General features: G+C 35.5%; 1 protein-coding gene and 1 long non-coding RNA gene across 2 annotated transcripts in view; one reads left to right on the forward strand and one right to left on the reverse strand.

Annotated features, from left to right (window-relative positions):
* Positions 1–22427, reverse strand: part of igl (IQ calmodulin-binding domain containing protein igloo) — a 170207-nt gene that overhangs the window by 136906 nt on the left and 10874 nt on the right. The window lies entirely within an intron of this gene.
* On the forward strand, positions 15772–16072 carry LOC149373136 (uncharacterized). The gene is made up of 2 exons (XR_016293441.1): positions 15772–15860; positions 15941–16072. It is a non-coding gene; the product is annotated as an uncharacterized LOC149373136 (long non-coding RNA).

Consider the following 22427-nt stretch of genomic DNA (forward strand, 5'->3'; position numbering starts at 1 on the left):
GTTTTGCTCCTTTACTCTCTATATTTTCACTCGCCACCGGCCACTCTGATTCTGAATCAGCGTCGCTGTGTTCATTGACCGTCAACTCATCCGAGTTATTCGTCTTGCGAAGCTTTTTCCTTTCTACCTTTTTGTTCGACTCGTCTGAATCAGATATTTCTATCTGCCATTTCTTATCCTTTCTTATTATGTTTCTCTCTCTTCTTGTCCGCATTTTGAATATTCGTGCGGGTGGCGCATTTATGTCACCATGACCATCTCTCTCCTGCTCTTCAGCAAGTTCATATAACTCTCGTCGCGGTAGTTCAGGATTTTTCTCTCCATCCTCTATGATCGGATTTCGGGACAGTGCGTCCGGTGCCTTATTGGCTATTCCTGGTCTATAAACAACGTCAAATTCGTAGCCCCTTAATTCTGCTTTAAGCCTATTAAATCTTATATCTGGCTTCTTTGATGAGTGAAAATGTTTAAGAGGCTCATGGTCCGTAACCACTGTAAACTTTCTGCCAAATAGATAGGGTCGAAACTGCTCTTTTGCATATACTATTGCGAGCAATTCTTTATCGTACGTAGGGTATCGAATTTCGCTGCCTTTTAGGCATCTAGAGGCATACTCGCACGGATTGTCTTTTCCTATTTCTCCCTGACTCAATATTGCCCCAATGGCATAGTCAGATGCATCCGTTGTCACCACAAATGGTTTTTCTAGATCGGGTGCTTTAAGTACAGGCTCGCTGCAAAGTGCATCTACGAGCGATTTGAATGCTTGTTCATGCTGCTCTTCCCATTTAAACTCTGTACCTTTTTTCAGAAGCCTCGACAGCGGTTGAGCAATTTTAGCGTATCCTTTAATAAATCTCCTATAATATCCAACAAATCCAAGAAATTGTTTGATTTTCTTTGCATTTGTAGGCTTTGGATATTTTCTTGCAGCCTCGATTTTCTTTGGATCCGTTTTTATTTCACCATTCCCTACAATATGGCCTAACACTTTTGCTTCACGTTTTAAGAATTGGCACTTCTTTGGCTCAATTGTAAGATTTGCCCTCGACAATCGCTCTAACAATCTTATAAAGCGTTTGCGATGTTCTTTAAGATTGGACGCGAACACCATTATATCGTCTAAATATACCTCTACCTCATGGCCCTGCAGCCCTGCCAGTGCAAGCGTTATTGCTCTTAGAAACGTGTTCGGAGAATCCGTGCAACCCATTGGCATTCTTTTGTACTGGTAATGCCCATCCGGTCCCGAAAACGCTGTTTTATGGGCATCGTCTTCATGTATTTCGACTTGAAAAAATCCCTGCTTCAAGTCTACCACTGTAATATAGCGTGCTGTCGCCAGATGTTCCAGTATATCGCTCTGGAAGGGGAGTGGATGACAACTGCCCATTGTTATCTCGTTGAGTTGCCTGAAATCCGTTACTACCCGCCAGCGCTTTTCGCCATCCGGTCCTGCGTTTTTAGGTACGATCCACATGTTTGAGCTGTACGGTGACTCTGAAGGCTCTATTATGCCTTGTTCGAGTAATTTCTTAATTTCAACTTTCATTTGCTCTCTCACAGCTGGCGGATATCTATACCGTTTCGTTACTATCGGTTTATCCGTAGTCGTGTTTATTTTATGTTTTAAAAGATTTGTCGCTTTCAGTTTTTCCCCGTCGAGTCCAAAAACGTACGGGTCAATCTCTATAAGCCCTCGCACATGTTTTTTCTCTTCTTCGTTGCACCCCGATATGTCGACTAACTCCATTATTTTGTCGACTCGCTCTTTCCTGCAACTTAGGACGTCTGTTTTAATGTTTTCCTCAAGTATTTGAGTATTCTCGTTGTCACGGCCGTCCTTATCACAACCCACGTTTCCCACGATATTTTTCTTCGAACATGTGCAGCTGGCGTCGTTTCTTATCTCATCGCCTAGTTTTTTATTCTCTTCAGGGTTTCTAGTTTCTCTAAACATCCGTACAAAGGCTCTTTCTAATGCTTCTACGTCATCCCCATTGACGTCCGATGAGTCAGCTTTCGTCGTCGTCTCGCACTCTAAAAGGTCCACCACTGGGACTGGTACATTTATTATTTCATTTGATATATTTAGACATTCGGCATACACCCTACCATTATTGTTCGTTGCGATAAAATTACCGAACAAAATACCCTCTGTAAGCTTTTGTAGTGGGACCCAGCCCACTTTAATTTTCCTGTGCGACTCTTTTATATACGCATATATAACTTGCCTCGTCTTCGGCACAATTTCAAAACTTTCTGATTCTCGTAGCGGAATTCTCCTTCCATTCAATTTAAGTGTATTGTCTTCGGCATTTATCTGACCGTTATACAACTTAAAAATATCCCATCCTATGATTCCTTCTACCTCTATGGGAAAGTCATGGGGGACTACGTGTAGGGTACACATAAAGTTTTCTAGGGGTAATCTTATAGATCCCAAAGTTTGGCGAGCTCCGTGCGTTACGCCTTTTATTTTTAATTTTTCCCTACTATTTACCGCTACTCCAATATCGAGACAATTCTCTTTAATTATTGAAATTTCCGCGCCCGTATCGGCATAAAATGTCGCACCTTCGTTTATATAAGGGCTTTTTAGAATTACTGTGGGTGGTGTGTATCCTATTTTCGATAAATTTATTTTCACTGTGCGAGATAGCTGCTGCTCATCTTTTCCCTCAGCTTTAGAATTTTCACGCGTCGTGGCATAAGTCTCCGATACCTTATGCTTGTCATTATCCATACCCTCCTCTAACACTCCTAACTTCCTCTCATAAATTTCTTCATTTATTGCTTTGTCATGCCCGACGATTGGGGATCGCGTCGAACATCCTGCGAGTTTAAATGCCCGGTTTTCGAGCTGTTTACCCTCGCACTTTGACTATTAAGATTATCTCTCCTATAATCATCCCTGCGATTATCCTGATTGGAGTATTGGTTATTTTGCCTGTCCCGATAATCGTCCTTCCTGTGGTCATATCTATTATAATTATGACCTACTTTTCTGTCATTGTAACTATTTCCACCATAATTATTACTGTTATTATTATTGTTATAATAATTATTACTATCATAGTTATATTTTCTTCCCTGGTAGCGATTCCCTTGGTTGTAAGGCCTTTTACCATTATTCCCTTGTTGTCTATCAAAAATCCTATCGTTTCCATACCGACGGTGATAATCATTATACGCTACCTTCCTATCATACCATCCTTCTTCTTCTATTGTTTCTTTTTTTGGTTCTTCGTCAACGTTAGGATTTTTTATTATTCCTTTTTTTGCATCTTGCCACAATTTTTCACATCCACTAGTAGAATGGGCGCCGTGCTCTCGACAATACGAACAGTATTTTACATCAGCCACACCGTCCCACTCGTCCGTATCTGACTTCCCCACGGGTGCGTCGCTACCGATAAGGCCCACCATGGCGTCATACCGTCTCTCGGCGTTATTTGCTCTCAATCTGCTCTTTTGCACTATCATTGAGCGGCGGAGGCTTAATTCATTATCTACAGTAATGGCAGCTTCAATAGCCTCCTCTAGCGTTTTTGGTTGGAACCCTGCGACGTTCCAGTTATACGGTGCCTTTAATCCGTACAGAAACTGCCTCACTGCTTCACTGTCTGATCTCTTTTTCGACGCGTCTTTCTCGGCCCGCGTCGAGTATGGGTTCGCCTCATGTGCCATCATGATTCCATTGTGTAGTCGCTGGACTCGCCCGCAATATTCCATAATTAATTCGTTATTCCATTGCGTGACAGTTTTAAGCTCCGCTGCAAGTGTCTCTATTCCTCCTATTTTATTGAATCTTCGTGATAGAGCCGACAGAAGCTCGTCAATCGAATTAAATAACGATAATCGCGTGCAGAATTGATCGTCCGCTATGCCTCGCAATTTATTTCCCAAAAGTCCTATAAAATATTTTTCATACTGGGCAGGTATTGTTCCCTTTATCATCCTTACCATTTGCTCAAATAAGGGGAACTGCACGGGGTCTCCATTATACAGTGGTATACCATTTACTGCGTTGTTTAGGTAGCCTAATATATTAAGATTCGAGCCTAAGGCTAACGGTACCCCTGTTTGTTGCCTATTACTAGGAAAAAATTGCATGGTTTGATACTGAGGGTTATCGCGTATGTTACTTTGTGTTCTTTAAAAAGATTCTGCCTGATTATTTATCGGCAGCTCGGTTGGTCGGTCACATGCAGGGAAAAGATATTCTGTATTTGTATACACGTCATTATGATTTTCTTCGTATCCAAACCTCAGCCTATCTGTCCTATTGTTTGATGTATAGTAGTTATAATTTTTGTCATTTGAATGCAGAGGTGGCCAATCGCAGAATGGTATAAAAGGTTGTTCACTGTTTGTATTTTCTTGTTCTTGCCGTTTGGTATACTTTTCCTGCCAACTCGTTTTGCCTAGCCCTTCCACGCCTAATTGATCACGTTTCCTGTCTACCCCTATGTTCTCCTTAATCGCATTCTCTCTTAATTCTGATTTTTCTGGTGCCATTTCCAACATCTCAATTTCTGTTGTTTCGTTCGTTGGCTCTGCTAATTTTGTATTAGGATTTTTCTTAAATGAAATTTTTGGTTTTATATTTTTAAATATCTTTAACATAAGAACTTGATTTTTCTTATCCATCTTCTCATAGAGTGCATACGATTCGGGGTCGTGTTCAAGCATAACCGTTATTGTATCTGAATCTTCCTGTGTCATGGAAAAAGTTTCGTTTAAACCATTCGTACCGTTATCAATCTCCTCCCCGTAGTCGGACATCATTATTTCCTTCCCCCTTTTTTTTATATTAGAGTGATGTGAGCTTAATTATATTAGTTGCTTTCAGTCCACGCACGAAGAAATAATAAAAAAAAAAGGATCCTTATTTTATTTCCGATTCTGTATTTCTATTTTACTGGCTTCTAAAACGAGCGGAACTAGCCGTATTCGGGTTAAGTATTATTTTATATTGTACGTCGTTTCCTTAGCTAAAAACCCGAGGGACAATAAGTATATATATTTGGGATGATAAATAGAATTATTACTTACTCTGAAAGAAGGCACAAGACGGTGAACGCCAATATACTCCAAGTCATCCTCTTTACGATAGTTCCTTTTAAAACTGGATGTTGACCCTAGTCCTTCCTTACTCGATAGTAGCTGCAGGTGACTGCCTTGAATTTTCTGCGCCTGTTGTTGCACTGCACTATGTGTGCTTCCCGATTGTTGCCCGAAAATTCCGAAATATCACGTGTAAAAAAAAATTTTATTTCGCGACAAAACCTACCCCACACTTAGCACCAAAACTGTTACGTAGGATTCTAAAGGTTCGGGGTGCTTAATAACAACGCGGCAGTTAAACTCAATCAATCACTTTATTGCTATATTCCTTGAGGGAAGGCGCTTTGCGGTCCCGGGTGACTTATCGCGACTCACCTCCTTCTAGTCCCGACGTTCAAGAGCCCTGTGGCCACTGCTGCGGGCCTTTTTATGCTCTCTCTTCCCCCACTTGTGCTCCTTCCTAATACTAATAGCTGAAGCTCATCCCACGTAGTATGTTCCATACATACTGTACGTGACAATATAGTAAAAATTAAATAAAATGGAAGACCGAAAGACGTTTGGTTCAGATGATTTGATTAACTTAGTATTGTTTCTCTAATAACACAAGGGCTATACATTTTTAGCGTACGTATATATTTGTGCCTGAGAGTATTATTTTGACAAATATGACAACACTTTCAAAACCAGTGATTAGAATACGTGCGTAAATTGGTTCAAACGTTTTTGTTTCAATCCCCATTTATGTACTTATTATTTTTTCTATTCAATAGGATTAACGCACCTTTTCATTCATTTTGATTTTGTAAAACAAGTAAAATTTATATACGATTTAATAATTCAATTGCAGAGCCTTAGTTTCCAACCATCACATAACAAAGAAAAAAACTCCAAGAATGTCCTTTTTTGGTTTTTTAAAATTGTTTGCGACTTTTCCTTGAATATGTGACACCGCACAAAATACTGTTTAATTACATTTTCTAAGAGTTTTCCAAATTACCTAACGATCTTTACCTGCAACACGCAAACGTTTACTAAACGCGCCTATTGACGCAACTATTCCATATCTACGAATGATTTCAATCTAAAAAATCAACTTTTCATTTCCAAGCTATGATCGATATTTTCACTTTACTGCCGATGTATCTAGGATAAATAGGCCAACAAATTTGCACGACCTCACTCATTCAGTCTTCTGCATATTATGCTTCACAGCCCCGTACACAAAGACGGTGGCGCGGTCAGAGTTAACAGCTCGCGCGTCACCTCTGTTTTTACATTTTGGCTCGAATCTTTGTCTTTTTAGACATTAATTTTTCATTTTGTTCTATCGCAATTATAAAAATTTGCTTAATATAGTAAAAATTAAATAAAATGGAAGACCGAAAGACGTTCGGTTCGGATGATTTGATTAACTTAGTATTGTTTCTCTAATAACACAAGGGCTATACATCGTTAGCGTACGTATATATTTGTGCCTGAGACTATTATTTTGACAAATATGACAACACTTTCAAAACCAGTGATTAGAATACGTGCGTAAATTGGTTCAAACGTTTTTGTTTCAATCCCCATTTATGTACTTATTATTTTTTCTATTCAATAGGATTAACGCACCTTTTAATTCATTTTGATTTTGTAAAACAAGTAAAATTTATATACGATTTAATAATTCAATTGCAGAGCCTTAGTTTCCAACCATCACATAACAAAGAAAAAAACTCCAAGAATGTCCTTTTTTGGTTTTTTAAAATTGTTTGCGACTTTTCCTTGAATATGTGACACTGCACAAAATACAGTTTTATTACATTTTTTAAGAGTTTTCCAAATTACCTAACGATCTTTACCTGCAACACGCAAACGTTTACTAAACGCGCGTATTGACGCAACTATTCTATATCTACGAATGATTTCAATCTAAAAAATCAACTTTTCATTTCCAAGCTATGATCGATATTTTCACTTTACTGCCGATGTATCTAGGATAAATAGGCCAACAAATTTGCACGACCTCCCTCATTCAGACTTCTGCATATTATGCTTCACAGCCCCGTACACAATGACGGTGGCGCGGTCAGAGTTAACAGCTCGCGCGTTACCTCTGATTTTACATTTTGGCTCGAATCTTTGTCTTTTTAGACATTAATGTTTCATTTTGTTTTATCGCAATTATAAAAATTTGCTTAATATAGTAAAAATTAAATAAAATGGAAGACCGAAAGACGTTCGGTTCGGATGATTTGATTAACTTAGTATTGTTTCTCTAATAACACAAGGGTTATACATGGTTAGCGTACGTATATATTTGTGCCTGAGACTATTATTTTGACAAATATGACAACTTTTTCAAAACCAGTGATTAGAATACGTGCGTAAATTGGTTCAAACGTTTTTGTTTCAATCCCCATTTATGTACTTATTATTTTTTCTATTCAATAGGATTAACGCACCTTTTAATTCATTTTGATTTTGTAAAACAAGTAAAATTTATATACGATTTAATAATTCAATTGCAGAGCCTTAGTTTCCAACCATCACATAACAAAGAAAAAAACTCCAAGAATGTCCTTTTTTGGTTTTTTAAAATTGTTTGCGACTTTTCCTTGAATATGTGACACTGCACAAAATACAGTTTTATTACATTTTTTAAGAGTTTTCCAAATTACCTAACGATCTTTACCTGCAACACGCAAACGTTTACTAAACGCGCGTATTGACGCAACTATTCTATATCTACGAATGATTTCAATCTAAAAAATCAACTTTTCATTTCCAAGCTATGATCGATATTTTCACTTTACTGCCGATGTATCTAGGATAAATAGGCCAACAAATTTGCACGACCTCCCTCATTCAGACTTCTGCATATTATGCTTCACAGCCCCGTACACAATGACGGTGGCGCGGTCAGAGTTAACAGCTCGCGCGTTACCTCTGATTTTACATTTTGGCTCGAATCTTTGTCTTTTTAGACATTAATGTTTCATTTTGTTCTATCGCAATTATAAAAATTTGCTTAATATAGTAAAAATTAAATAAAATGGAAGACCGAAAGACGTTCGGTTCGGATGATTTGATTAACTTAGTATTGTTTCTCTAATAACACAAGGGTTATACATGGTTAGCGTACGTATATATTTGTGCCTGAGACTATTATTTTGACAAATATGACAACTTTTTCAAAACCAGTGATTAGAATACGTGCGTAAATTGGTTCAAACGTTTTTGTTTCAATCCCCATTTATGTACTTATTATTTTTTCTATTCAATAGGATTAACGCACCTTTTAATTCATTTTGATTTTGTAAAACAAGTAAAATTTATATACGATTTAATAATTCAATTGCAGAGCCTTAGTTTCCAACCATCACATAACAAAGAAAAAAACTCCAAGAATGTCCTTTTTTGGTTTTTTAAAATTGTTTGCGACTTTTCCTTGAATATGTGACACTGCACAAAATACAGTTTTATTACATTTTTTAAGAGTTTTCCAAATTACCTAACGATCTTTACCTGCAACACGCAAACGTTTACTAAACGCGCGTATTGACGCAACTATTCTATATCTACGAATGATTTCAATCTAAAAAATCAACTTTTCATTTTCAAGCTATGATCGATATTTTTACTTTACTGCCGATGTATCTAGGATAAATAGGCCAACAAATTTGCACGACCTCCCTCATTCAGACTTCTGCATATTATGCTTTACATCCCCGTACACAATGACGGTGGCGCGGTCAGAGTTAACAGCTCGCGCGTTACCTCTGATTTTACATTTTGGCCCGAATCTTTGTCTTTTTAGACATTAATTTTTCATTTTGTTCTATCGCGATCATAAAAATTTGCTTAATATAGTAAAAATTTAATAAAATGGAATACCGAAAGACGTTTGGTTCAGATGATTTGATTAACTTAGTATTGTTTCTCTAATAACACAAGGGCTATACATCGTTAGCGTACGTATATATTTGTGCCTGAGACTATTATTTTGACAAATATGACAACACTCTCAAAACCAGTTGTTAGAATACGTACGTAAGTTGGTTCAAACGTTTTTGTTTCTCTTCCCTTTATGTACTTATTATTTTTTCTACCTAATAGGATTGACGCACCTTTTAATCCATTTTGATTTTGTAAAACAACTAAAATTTATATACGATTTAATAATTCAATTGCAGAGCCTCAGTTTCTAACCATCACATAACAAAGAAAAAAACTCCAAGAATGTCCTTTTTTGGTTTTTTAAAATTGTTTGCGACCTTTCCTTGAATATGTGACACCGCAAAAAATACTGTTTTATTACATTTTTTAAGAGTTTTCCAAATTACCTAACGATCTTTACCTGCAACACGCAAACGTTTACTAAACGCGCTTATTGACGCAACTATTCCATATCTACGAATGATTTCAATCTAAAAAATCAACTTTTCATTTCCAAGCTATGATCGATATTTTCACTTTACTGCCGATGTATCTAGGATAAATAGGCCAACAAATTTGCACGACCTCACTCATTCAGTCTTCTGCATATTATGCTTCATCGCCGTGTACACAAGGACGGTGGCGCGGTCAGTGTTATGAGCTCGCGCGTCACCTCTGTTCTTACATTTTGGCTCGAATCTTTGTCTTTTTAGACATTTTTTTTTTTTTTCCTTTTGCATCGCGATTATAAAAATTCGCTTAATGGAATAAAAATAAAATATCTTATACTTAGACTCTCACAACTACATGCGCTTTTATTTTAGCGTTAATTTTTTTGTATTACAACAGAGTTAAGCCTACATTTTTACTTAATTTTAGATAATATGTGCGTGAAACCTATAACAAAAGGGAGAATTAATAGTCACCATAGTTTATTTTTGTATGAGTTGTATAAAAGAATATTAAGCATAATAATTGGAAAATTATAAATTACTTTATTTATAACTTACAGCTATAATTAGGACAAATGTTCTTAATATTTAGGGTAGTTCATGTACTTAGAGAGATGTTACACTTTTAAAATTATCTTGCACCTCTGGGGTAAGCTGTTCTTAGGTTATTTTACCTTATCATAGTCTTGACAGCCTCTCTCTGACGGAGCTAGTATATGCACATTTTGCCTAAGAGTCGGTACTTATCCAACAGGGCACTTTACAACCTCTAAAAAATATCTGTTATTAGTTCTCTCAACATAATAATTTGAAACAAAATCGATTCATTCGTGATATGCGTGGTTAAAGTTTATTATATACTGTATGACTCATTGTAGGTCAAGGAGACAAACTATATTGCAAAATTTTTCTGTCAACCGTGGGACTATGTAATTTTTTTTTTTCTTTTTTTTTTTTTTTCTTTGATGTATAAACAAACACAGTCGAACTTGTATACGTGCGTCCATGTGCCTAGAGCTTTCTTTGATTAGGTCCTTTAAATTGGCTTTCTACACGTTAGGTTACATAGTTAAATTTTTTCCCCAGGTCATAATACGTTGTAATATCATTGATAAAAATGATTTATTTTTGTGTTTCTTCCAGTTCTTAGTAGCACAGTATAAGCAACTGCACTTTTTAATACACGAATGTTTCTAAAATTATCACTTATCTGTGTAAAATTTAAAATGTGTTATGTTGTTCGCACTGGGTATAATTGTTATAGTATTGAAGTATCAACACATGCGTGATTGATAAGTCAGTAAAATGATGAGAAAAAAGTGAGATAGAACGATGAAAGTGTACGTAGAGTAGTAAAAAAAATTTGGTATCGGACAAAGGTTTGTCTTTCCAATTACTAACTTTTGGTTTTAAAATCCAATTTTACTTTGCATTTTATCGATGATAAAGCTATTGAAGTTACGAAAAAAACTAAACCGTAGCACTCAAACTATAACTGCAACAACTTATAGTTTAAACATATAGTAGGTATAATATTAATTAAAAATTTTTTTTTATTTTCTTACGTTGATTTTAAGTATTTATAATGAATAATTTATTTGAAGAGAATTATTATTTATGTAATTGTTTGAAAAAAAAGTTTTACTCAAACCTTGTGTCATATTTACTATAATGCAATATAATATTAGTAACAAAATTCAGAAATTTGTTTTTTTTTCACGTTATTATTAAGTAAAGCATCGGAATCCAAACGTCTATACGATAGATTCTTAACAAAGGTTGAGCCCCTGAAGTAACATAAATAAATTAAATTTAAAAGAATGATGCGCTAAGAAAATAATTTGCTTATTGCAAGGATACCATAAAGGCTAACCTAATCTTGTACATCTTTGTATCGATGTATTATTATTATTCATAATTGGCATATACCACTTTAATAGTAAAAAATTAGTGTTTCAGTGTGAACTTAACTTTTCTGAGTATTAGAACAAACGGAAAAACTTCGAGTCAAACACACATACCTATTTTTTCTCCTGATATGCAAATATTGCAAACAGCAATGATTGCCAAGACGAGCAAAAAAGCTAAAATTGATTTAATGATGTGACTTTGATTAAAAATTTTTAAAAACACTAGGAGGGAAGCTGCCTAAAGTATGCGTTGCTCTTTCAACTTTGTATACCATTCTTTGATTAGGGGTAAAGAGTACAGTTGTTGACTTCCCGATAGTGATTGACCGCCACATGCATTTTTAAATGGAGCCTTTGTATATATAGATATACAAATTACACAGGGGTCAATCACTACCTTAAGGTATCAATAACTGTACCGTTTACCCCTACCTCGTCCTTATATACTATTGTAGTCGATCTAGGCCTTTCCCTCTCTCTTCTTGTTGATGTAAGCGTTAGAACTGTCCGAGAGGAAAAAACAACAAGATATGGGTGACTTATCCTCGGACTTATCTACCACATTTAGATTCCACCTTTTTGGCCATCATCGAGATGTTGACTTACTCCGAGATTGTGATACTAGTTAAAATGTTAGATTGTAATATAAGTTTTGTGTGTATATGAGGGGATACTTGAAAAATATGACATGTTGACTTTTTATTTTTTTTTATTTTGGTCAAATAAAGCTGGTACTGTTTTGTTATTACTTGTCACTTATATTTTTTCCTTTTAGTTCTATTTTTTTATTTTCTTAGGAATATCCGTCAGTACCCTTAATAGTTACTTGAGGGCAAAAATACCTGAGATAGGGATCGCTCAATAAGCGTATTTATATAAGAGATACAAGGAATTACGCAACAAATGATGATTCATGCAATTTGACAATAAATTAAAATTTTTTTTGTTTCAAAAAATCTGTGATTAACGTAACTTTTTTGGAATATTATTCAATGTCTGCAAAGAAAAAAGTGTAATTCTATAAAAACTGTACATTTAGAAAGTGAGAAAAATTTTTAATCCTAATATAAGCATAGTTTAAACGTATTACATCATACGTGTCAAATCAATTTTGTATTCACAGGATTAAACTTCTAAATAAACTCAAGTACTTCTCATTAAATTGAGCTCACCTTAGGATTTATACTAAAAGATATCAGAATGGAGAAAAAATTTTACAGCCTTTTTATCATTCAATTTCAAAGGAAAAAAAAAGCATTATTTTGCGAGAACTTTAAAAATTAACGTTTACTCCAGTAAATTGGAATTACCCCAGTAAATATCGAAAAAAACTATTGTACATTTAATTTAAATACAACTTTTTAATCATCTGCTGCTGTTTCTAGATAGTCATGTAAATGTTTTAGGTTGTGTATGACTAAAAATGGGCAAAAAAATCCATTTTACACCAAACTACAGAAAAAGAAATCTACCAGCACAAGATTAGTAAGAAACCGTAAACAACCCACTGGAGGTCACAAGAGTTTCTTTATTTTTCCTTAGGCTAGTGTCGTTCTATTGTGTATTTTTTTGTAATATATGCTATCTGCGTTATATCCTGCAGTGATAATCACATACAAAGAAAGTATGATTCAATACACTACTTTGTATTTACTGATTTGTTGTAGAACGTTAATTTATGCAATGAGTTAGACCTACTTGTGAGCAAAATGAATTTTATAAATATTACATAGCTAATGTAAATTTTAAAAAATCACAAACTCTACCCCTTCATAATTATAACTTCTCAAATTAAGAAGTATGACATTTTTATATAGCAACAAAGTCATCTACCTATTCACCCAGTTCGAAAAAATTAAGTTAATTAAAATTAAAATTAAGTTTATTTAATAATTTTATTACGCATACGGAGTTAATGACGAACGTAAGGTAAAATATTATGCCCCCACTTATTTGAGATTAAAAAATTTTTTCACGAAACAGATGATCATTGAATAGGCATTTGAACTGTTAGCTCTGGTAATTATAAAAACTATTTATTATAATTTCCTTATTATCCTAATTGAAATTGTTGAACATTTAAATTGCTTTTTTGTAGCCAATAACAAGGGGTCTCTCATACCCATTACAAAATATTAACTGGTATCCCTAATCCAAGATTATTTGAAAAGCAAATTTTTGTTTACCTCAAAAAAATTGTAAATATTAATTTGGTAACTGTAGCACAACTGAGTAACATTTTTAAATGCAAAAAAGTTTTTGAAAAGAGAAAAAATGGTATGATGTCAATTGATTTGGAATTGTATATTTCTAAAGAAAAATTAAATATTGTACGTGCGCTAAATTTTAAAACATAACATAAATAAGGTATGATCTTCATGGTGCCCCAATTTTATAAAGCTCCTTTTCCAGTGGAGGAGTAGTTAATGCCACGCGGTGTTTCTCAATTTACTTGTGTACAAGTTAATAACTCATTTGTCAAACAACTATTTTTTTTTCTACGGGGTTACCACGACAGCCTACTGGCCTATCCGCAGGGGCCAACGACTCACCACCTATGTGTGGGGGTGTATTGCCACACACATTAACAAACCTTTTTCCTCATATCCTACCTGAATCCATGGGCACAGTGTGAGTATCTCCGGTGGAACACCTTGCCACACTGAGCAACCCAAGTCTTTGAATCAAAGAAAACTTCTTTACCCTCATTCCGTTAAATATTTTCTTATGAGTAAAAAAAATTTAAGTTAATAGAAAATAATATTTTATTAAATTAAAATTTTCTTTTTTCAATTGCGAATTTCTCATTTAGTTGTACGAAATGTTTTTTTGGATCGACTAAATTTGTTTCAATTAAAAGAAAATATTTAACGGAATGAGGGTAAAGAAATTTTCTTTGATTCAAAGAATTGGGTTGCTCAGTGGCACTTAAGCTGACACTCTCTGCACCGATGGTGCATCGGGTCCACTTACCACTGTGTAGCCCTTCCCCGGAGATGACTCCATTATTCCAAGACGTTCCCTCCTCACCGGTTAAGCCGGCGCTCTCTGCCGAAGCATTGGATCCAGGCTAATTACTATCCCCGAAGAAGCCCCATGTTTCAGGGACCACTCCTCTCCGGTAAGGCCGGCGATCCTTGCCCGACGCCTGGCATCGGGTCCGTTAATCCCTATAGCTATAGCCCTAACACTGTTTCGCATTCACCCAGGCCCGAAAACCTTTAATAAACTTTTGTATCACAAAATTGACAAAAAAGAATTTATAATTTGAACAAAGTGCAGAATGTTGAGAAGAAGAAGTTGGTGTACGACATTGCGAGTAAAATAAGTCTGGTTTTAACTGTGTGTCTCAAAAAAAAATTTTTATTTTATAATTGGGGCCAAATGCGAGACATTTTTCCTAGCTTTCTTCTATACACAAGTATATAGGTACTCACACGTGACAATTAGAGCTGTAGGTACTTGAATTTATTTAAAATTTATTTTAGTCACAATGGATTTGATAAACGACGTATATCGGCACAGTCTAATGTTAAAGTCATTGCTCACATACAGTAATCGTTCTACGGTAATCGTCAGTTTCACACGTATAGATAAACGCCAGCGCCAATTGGTAATAGAACTATTTGGCAGAATATACTTGATGGCGATAACATTGCTCTTTAAGGTGGCTCCAGTGGCCTAAATGTTAAAATTATAAATAACCCAACCGAGGTTAATAAAATTGAATTATATTCTTTGAATTCCCATCTTTCTATTAGTATAAAAAAAAATTAAGGTATACGATGAAAATTGTAAGAAATCATGCTTACAAAATCGTAGTTTTAAGACGGGTTAGATAGGAAATGCAAACTTACGCGATATACAACCTACTGCTGCACTTATATAAATAACCCGTAAGGTGTAAAAAACATACTATCTTGTATATATTATTACGCAGTTTTCGATGACATGAGAAAAGTGTCTTGTTATCGAACAAAATCTTTAAATAATCGGATACTAAGTATACAGTTGCGAGTGCAAGTCAGCTCTCAGCTGTCTGCATTCTGCAGAGTACATATATATAGGTATAACTACTCTTGAACTTAGGGAGCGTACCGTAACAGTTCATCAATTAGGGCACCATAAAACTTTTTTGTTTTTTTATATTAACTCACTAAAGTAACAGATAAAATGTAGAATATCGCTTACAACAGTCTCTACGATAATTTTATACCATATTTTAAAGAAAATAATGATTAATTTTTAGTCTCCCCATTTTGATACGGCACTAGGCGCTGGAGCCACCTTAAGTGCTTAAGAAGAAATAACCGCTGATGGGCTTATAATCCTTTTCAAAGTAGAAAGTAACAACGACTGGGGTATTTAAAACCGTGTGTCCGCGCATTACACGTTAGTTTGGCCTTTGATTTTAACGTCCAGCACAAAATGGAGATCCAGTATCCGTCACAACTGCTGGATGGTGTTGCTGAAGAGCACATGCTTCAAGATCAGGAAACGAAAAGTAAGCATAATACTCATATAATTATTTTGCAATAAAAAAATATTCAAACGAGTACAATGATTGCGTTTTTACATTTACAGATCAATGTACAAAGAAAAAAAGCAGGACAGTATTTACATTGATGCAGATTACAAGAGCAGCAGTTAGAACTCACGGAAATTCAAGTGAAACTATGGTTTCAAAACCGTAGAAAGAAGTTCAAGAAAGACAACGAAAGTTGTCCCGATTGTCAAAATACTGTGAAAAAGAGTACATCGCTGCCATCCACGGCGATGCCAGGCCAGTTGGGCGCTATCGGTATCAACAAATTGCTCCAAGAAAAGCTGCCATCATATATTATACGACAAGAGCCATTGCCTCCGTATCATGATCAGAAAACGTTTACTCCTCATCATCAGGTACAAGAATCACTGCTGCCCCAACAGCCAATTTATTGTTATATGCAGCAGAAACCATCGCTACATCCATACTCCCCGGCAACTCAACAGCCTGGAGTTTTTAAACGGATGCCACATGCTACAAGCTCTGGGCCAGCGATGTGTACTATACCGTGCGTCTGCTCATTACAATTACGCCAAGTAATACGCAATTTCATTATTCATTTTATTGCTTAAATTTCTACACAGTAACTAGCATTGAAGTTAAACTTCAATCTCATACAATTATATTCACTTCAAACTTAATGTAAGGACGATCTCTTAAATCTCTTAATGTATTACTGTTACAAACATATTGATTTATTGTGAAATGAAAACAGTTACAAATTATGTTAAAAATACAAAAATGTTAAATCATCCATGTCAATAAAATAATGTCGATAAATGTAACATGAGAATAAAAAAAAGTAATTGTTAGCTTAAAAAATTTTGTCTGTCTTTAGTTTATAATTGTGCCATTTAATATATTTATTAATTTTACCAAGATATCCCGTACGAAATTAACTTTTAATACTGTCATAGTTGAGATTTTAACGAATGTTCAACGTGCGCTAACATGTAAATATTGAACGCGAGCTGAAATTCTTGTAAATTTTAGTATAAAAGTTATTCACCAGAGAAATTCTTTTATGCACTGCTGCCATTAGACGATTGCACGGCAAGAATCGGCATTGAAAATTTGATTAAACTTCAAAACGCGCATACAAAGTTCTTACTATTTTGATATTAAATTTTTGCAATTGTCAAAAATATAACAGTCATCAAGTAATTTTTTAATAAATTTTTTAAACGACAGCACTGAAAAAATTTTGGTAAACTATCTTGGTAATTGTAGATTCAAATTGAATATGCTTGAACAAGAGCAGCTAATGCATTTCGAGCAGCTTAAGCAACAACTGTATTCACCAGTACAGCTAATGCAACAGCCCCAGCATCACGAGTAGCCGCAAATAAAACTAGAACATATATAAGTACAACAGTTACATCAAATTACGACTGCATAACCACCACTCGCTGCAAAAATTTTCGGTTATTTCCACTACGGAGTGTAACACGATTATTACACATGCACGAAAATTAATAACGTGTAGAGTAAATTGTATTTCTATTGATCAAGAATGATAAAATATGTAATTAACAATTTTATTTGTAACTTGCACTTAAAAATTAATAAATTGATTTGTCAAATCTTACAAGAGGCTCGCAGTTTTAGAAAAAAAACCTTAAAATACCTCAAAAGACCTTAAAAAGTCATTAATGTCAAGTATTTCCTCGAAAAGAAGATACTTTTTTTGAGGCTAGTGTACAATAGAGTTTCATATGAAAAAATTTATTTTCTCAATTTACCATAACTTTTTGCCAGATTTCTTGACGAAATCACAACTTTGTGTGAAACAGCGAACAAATAACTAGAAAATTTCTTCCGCTTCTCTGACCGACGCATCAAACCAGTGAAAACTAAAGGTACCCGTAGGTGTGCAGCTCGAGGGTCCGCTACAGAAAATCTCGCAAAAGTTAGCTCACGGAGACCGGGGAAACGTAAGTAGCCGTTGTTAGCAGGAGGTCCTGTTTGCACCAATTTTGTCTCTCGCTCACTCCCAATTATTAACTAGTATATGAGAGAGAGGAGTACATGAGTGTGTGCGATGACGGGACTTGAAAGTTTAAGTAACGACTTCCGCGTTTAAGTACCTACAGCTCTAATTGTCACGTGTGAGTACCTATATACTTGTGTATAGAAGAAAGCTAGGAAAAATGTCTCAAATTAGGCCCCAATTATAAAATAAAAATTTTTTTTTGAGACACACAGTTAAAACCAGACTTACTTTACTCGCAATGTCGTACACCAACTTCTTCTTCTCAACATTCTGCACTTTGTTCAAATTGTTAAGTCTTTTTTGTCAATTTTATAGTGAAAAAGGTTATTATAGTACGAAGGTATCACCTGACGATAAACAATAATAGTTATTTGACAAACGAACGATTAACTTGTACAAGTAAATTGAGAAACACCGCGTGGCATTAACTATTCCTCCACTGGAAAAGGAGCTTTATAAAATTGGATACAATTGGATACAATATTTAATTTTTCTTTAGAAATATACGATTCTAAATTAATAGGCATCATACAATTTTTTCGATTTTCAAAAATGTTCTAATTGTTTGCCTTTTTCAATATATTTTTGTGAATATGCCAAAAGAGAGGTAGCAATTTATTACTTAGGTAAGTCGAACTTGATTACGTACATACATACATATATACATACCTTAAGGGACTAACTCAGATCACCATTGTACTTAGTTTAAAATTTGTTTTATATCAAAAAAAGATGACCTAAAAATGGTTATACTTTTCGCTCTGACAAAAATATGACTCTCGAATACATTGGTCGTGCCTAACAAGCAGTATCTATATAGAGATTTCCTTACCAGTGCGACTTTTTCGGGGGCAAGTATTCTGTGAATTTTCATGTGTTTTCTTGAGGTTTTGTGCATAAGCACACGATCAGAAAGAGCTAATTAAGGAGTGAGAATAAAAACTCCAAAGTCAGGTGTTAGTTTGAGCAACGTTTCGTTGGTCTTAACGCCAACCTCATCAGGCTCAGTCTATATCGTTAAGACGATCGTTACAGACTGTTAGATAAGTTATAAACCAGCCGCCACTTCTATCGTCGATATAAAATAAAAATTTAACGTTATTTGTGATGTTTGCGGCAAGTTTTCAATACATTTTCTACCTAAATGTTGATCTTTTATATATTTGTACTTTCGGGTAAAAAATAAATAATAAACTTGCCGCAAATAGTGCAAACAAAATTATCTTTTTATTTTACATCTATGAAAATTGTTGCGGCTGGTTTATAATTTATTGTTTGGCTCTAGGGCCAAAAATGCCTAAAACTCTCGTTGAGAATTTTAGGGCTACTTTTTAGTTCAAAAATCCGCAACGCTAGATGGCGCTAATCAAATAAATTGTTACTAATACTTACAGAAGAGCCATTTTATTAATTATAAACCAGCCGCAACTAATCTTGTAGACATAAAACAAAAAGATAACTTTTATTGTACTGTTTGCGGTAAGTTAACAATTTATCTTTTATCCGAAAATCTACCTCCAAAAGTGTAAATATGTAGGAGGTCGATCACTCAAAAGTGCGCAGCACAATGGTATTTTTGAAAAATGTATACTTTCATAAATAGGTACTACTTGATATGATAACTGTTTCTTGAAACACGGCTAAAATATAAAATAATAAATAGGCCTCACCACGTGATCTAGACATATTTTAAGAAAAAACGTGAAATTTGTTAATCCAAGTAAAAATCAAAGTTTTTGCGCCTAAGAAAATATATTTATATTGGTACCTACGAGTTTGTATCAAAGTTATTGTTGATTCTGTTAATTTCAAGTAATATTTTTATACTTTGGTGTAAAATATTTTGCCTTTACTCAAAAAAACCCAACTTGTAGCGATTAATTTAAAACTTATGTGTGTTTTATAACCACACTTGTTTTCTTGGATGACAAATGGATTGATTGTACGTTTGTATATTAAAGCATATATATTTTTGTTATCAGTACAACAGTCACTGTACCAAATTATACGAAAAATTAAATAGCACAGCATGAAATTTTTATCAGATGTGAAACAAAAACCAAAATCATAAGTAAAGTGGTGTAAAATTTATTTTAAAAAAATATATACATATATAAATATTAGACTGTTACAGGATACGTATTCATGACAAACTGTATCGATTGTAGAACTTAATTGGTTTTAAAATTTTGCAAAGACTACTTGTGTTACTAAAGATGTACATCATTTTGGAGCAAAAAACAAATTGCACCAAATCTTACATGTAACGACATACTTTTCAAAGAGTCTTACAATACAATTCAATTATATGACATAGAAAATCACATATTCTGTTTTACAAAAAAAAATATATACATATATTAAGTACATCGATCTGTACCGATTTAGTTCTCTTATATTTACATACTATACAAGTCACGCACAACGGGTAAAACATAAAATGTCCATTTTTGGCAACGTGGTCAACAATATTGGGAGACCACTGCCTTGAAAATATCAAAAAAAATCGGATTCTGGGTCGACATTAAATCTACAAAATCCGGCTTATTGATGATATTCTTCGCATTAGTCGCGATAAACCGAAGAGCCCTGTGCCTCAACCTGTCGACGTCGTGTCTATCCGCGAGGACCATGTACTCGACAACGTTGTCGGCGCTCACTTTTTTCACGAGTTTGTCCACACACATCTTTTTCAGCTGCTCGATCTGGTACTTGTCCGCCGCGTACAAAAGGTCAACGGCAACGTCACCCAAACCCTTGACCTCCCCGGTGTACATGAACCGCAGCATTTCCCGCAGAGTTTTGTACTCAATGTCATCGACGTGGATGGTGCTCGTCTTCTGCTCCACCATCAAAGTGCGGAACATGCTGGCGAACACCGGACTCTTCACCGCCAGAACGCACCGGTGGGCGTACATCATTTTACCACCAGCCACGACAACCACGTCGCTGAACTGCTCGTTGTCCAGGAGCATCTTGTAGTCGTCGAACGCCTTGGCTTTTTGCCGCAACAGAGCGTACTTCTTCGGGTGTTCGTCCAACTTCTCCCAGTCGCTTCCCGAATCGTCGTCCTCCTCGACATCCGTCGTCAGATAAACGTCGACCTTGTGGAACCAAAACTCCACCATGAACACCTGTGGCCCGGCCCTCGTGTCGAAGCAATCGCACTCCAGCATCGTAGCCTCACTCGACCATTCGGTCCGTGAGAATTGGAAGCTCCGCGTGCCTGTGTTGTTGAGGAACCGCACTTCCACGTCGCCCTCGATTTTTTCCTCGTTTTTCAAATTACAATGCAATATCTGGTCGTATTCCGTTTTTTCGGAAGACTGTGCAAACGGGAACGATTGGGTGGTCAGTTGGAGCTGCCACTTGTAGCCCAGACAAGGGTCCTTGAACACTGGCGACACTACTCTCCCGTTTTGGCTGATGTCGCTCAGGAATACCGTCCACCGGTAGTGCTTCAGTTTCTGACCGATCACGCCGGACGTGCAATCGGTGTCCAAGTTGAATGATGCCATTTTCTTTCTTGTATTGAAATCGCACTGTACAACCAGTCCTTGGTCAACTGTTTGTTTTGGTGTTCTTTGACTAATGCCTTTGCGATGATTTTCAAAAAGTGAATATTCGAGGTGATACTCGTGGAACAGATAACTATTCTTTGACACTAACTTATTGTGGAGAACGTAAGCTACGACTGATGCCTTTGCAATGATTTTCAACGTACAAATATAACGAAGTGAAAATGGATATTTATCATCGTTCATTTAGTTGGTCGTTAATAGCCAACTCGGTCTTGGGATTGGTCAGCTACCTGATAAGCGCTTAATGAATTTGGCCCCGGGGCCTTTCTTTTAGACCTCCACGTGCGCTTTCGCTATGAGGTGGCGTACAAACTTCATGCAAAAAATTACGTCAGCTGTTAGTCCGAATTTGCTTCTCGACTTTCTATGCATTCATCGACAACTTTCTTCATGGCTATACTGATAAATGCAGATACGATGCAAACAGCCCAATGCGCCTATCTTCGAATATCTTGTATTCACTAATATTTCAAACTTTTCGCAAGAATATTGAATCTAACGGCCTTTATTTGTCAATTGTTTCATCAAAACTTGGTACAACTGATGGAGTAGTCGACAAAAAATTGGTCTGGTTACTTGTAGGAAACACTACAAAGTATTTATGAAAAAAGATATTAATATAAACTAGAGTTTTACCAATGTGCAAGCTTATAAGGACCATAATATGACTATATTTTTATACTTTTATTAATAAGAGCAATGTATACTTTTATTAATAAATATTAATAATGTTATAAATATTATTAGAAAGTCGAGAAGCAAATTCGGACTAACAGCTGACGTAATTTTTCGCATGAAGTTTGTACGCCACCTCATAGCGAAAGCGCACGTGGAGGTCTAAAAGAAAGGCCCCGGGGCCAAATTCATTAAGCGCTTATCAGGTAGCTGACCAATCCCAAGACCGAGTTGGCTATTAACGACCAACTAAATGAACGATGATAAATATCCATT

The sequence above is a fragment of the Copidosoma floridanum genome, unplaced genomic scaffold (assembly GCF_036245765.1).
Source record: "Copidosoma floridanum isolate Cflo_tuat_1 unplaced genomic scaffold, Cflo_Japanese_pri ptg000040l, whole genome shotgun sequence".
Classification (NCBI taxonomy): domain Eukaryota; kingdom Metazoa; phylum Arthropoda; class Insecta; order Hymenoptera; family Encyrtidae; genus Copidosoma; species Copidosoma floridanum.